Raw genomic sequence first — 1,980 nt, forward strand, 5'->3', positions numbered from 1 at the left:
CGACCGGGCATGGTGCAAATGGTTTGTGATGATATGTACCGACTGCCTTCACGATCCCATTCGCAGCCCTCTATCAGAGCAATGGAACAACGCTCGTGAGTATCCGCTCAAAACCGAAAGGCCAATCGACAGAGAGCCTCCCTGCTTCTGAATCATGCCGTCCTCTAGACCCGGCACAATGTTTTACAAGGCATCGAGGAGGGAAGGATTGATGTTTCTTCGGCTCTAATAGATGCGGAGGTGGATTTAGGCGTAGCTTTCTTCCCCTCTGATAGATATAAAGGTGGATTTGGGCGCAGCTATGGCGGATATGAACAATTTTCATGATGGAGTGCCTTAGCTTTGTAAGTCTTGAGCCACTAGACGTTGGTTCGGAGGCTTTATCTGGCATCCCTTTGGAAGATAACTACATGTCGTTGTTGCGGTTTTTCAGGTTATTTCTTAGTGGATACTTCACGTTGTTTCTTAGTGGATACTTTAGGGCCTGTGTCCCTTTTTTAATTTTTGGTTTTGAACTCTCGTGCTTCATTATTTTGGAATTTTTTAGGCCTGCGTGCCCTTAAGAATTTTTGTATATAAGCTCTTTTTGCTCCCCGTTTAATGACGATCACAAGTTTGTTCTTTTCAGTCTTAACTTCTATGCTTTTATATGAGCTTTGTTTTTGCAACAATTGTGATCGTAAAATGACCTGTTGGATTTTTATTTTGCACTTAACCGTTGAGGCGTGACCGCTACGCTCGTCTATCGAAACTATAGTAATACTCGAGTGTGTGATGTTTAAGTTGAGGCATGATGACTGGTGTATGCCTATATTTTTGCGTTTTGTGTTTGAGGTCATCATTCCTAACCCAATTCGGGGATGTCACTTCCGGAAACACTTTCGTGATATTAGGGATCTCATCATCCAATTCACAATGAAGGAGGGCCTTCAATTTTCAGTACTGATGGGGAGGATATCTCAACCCCATTTAATGGCACAAAGGTTCATGGAACTTTCACACTCAGAGGCTCTATGGCCGTGTTGTATAGTAGAAGAAATTTGCAGAGCCATATGGCTTCCGAGTCTGATTTTGCCCCGAACCTTTTCATAAATTTAAGCAAGGAAGGCCTTGTTAATAATAATCGAAAATAAGTGGAGATTTTTATTTCTTTTGTGCGATTATGAGGGATGAATCGTCCTATTGGTACATAATTCCTTCCTAAGGTCTTCAAACAAATGACAGCAAAACGGGGACTAGGCAAGTGCAGCGATTGCTAGCAGTCCCAGTCTATTTGGAATCGTCCTCTGGGAGACCTCATTGAACACTTGCCCCCTCCCCCCCCCCCCCCACCACGGTATTAGGGTGCGAACTCTCGAGGATGCAAGTGCCGGGGTACGAGCCAGTAAGATCTTAAATTGTGGCCTTGTAAACCACCTTGCCATGAAAGGTCGCAGCTTATATGTTTATCCGTCCCTTCGGGTGACGATGCGATCTCGACCTCAAGACTAGTCTCTGTATAGGAGAGAAAGCAAGATAACCAACGATAAGGAGTATCGAAGCTCAGGAACATACCTCGGGTTGGAACACACTTTCAAAGATAGAATATTTCCAGGCGAGTGGCGTTCCAGTCGTTCTTCAATTCCCTTTCAAATTCATTGCCGAACTGGCGAGTTACTCTTCAGCGGTTTCTATGACCTGGCACAAACCTTCCAGCTAGTTTCGAGCTTGCCCCCGCAAGGGTCCTGGGTTCGTGCTGGGTGACCTATGAAGGGAACGTCACCACCACACAGATCAGGTCATCACCGGGAGTATGGTCTTAGTCTTTAAGCCGTTAGAGCTAGGGCCACCATCTTGATTGTGTCATTATTGAGTAATTAATTCTATCTTTTTTTATTTATTTTTTTGTAGAAAAAGGCGACTGGACAAATGCCAACTCAGGATGAGCTATTCCTAAGGACCCACATAGAAAAGAAGAAGTCAAAATCGGATCTGATCAAA

Source organism: Lycium barbarum, chromosome 7 (genome assembly GCF_019175385.1).
Source record: "Lycium barbarum isolate Lr01 chromosome 7, ASM1917538v2, whole genome shotgun sequence".
Lineage (NCBI taxonomy): Eukaryota > Viridiplantae > Streptophyta > Magnoliopsida > Solanales > Solanaceae > Lycium > Lycium barbarum.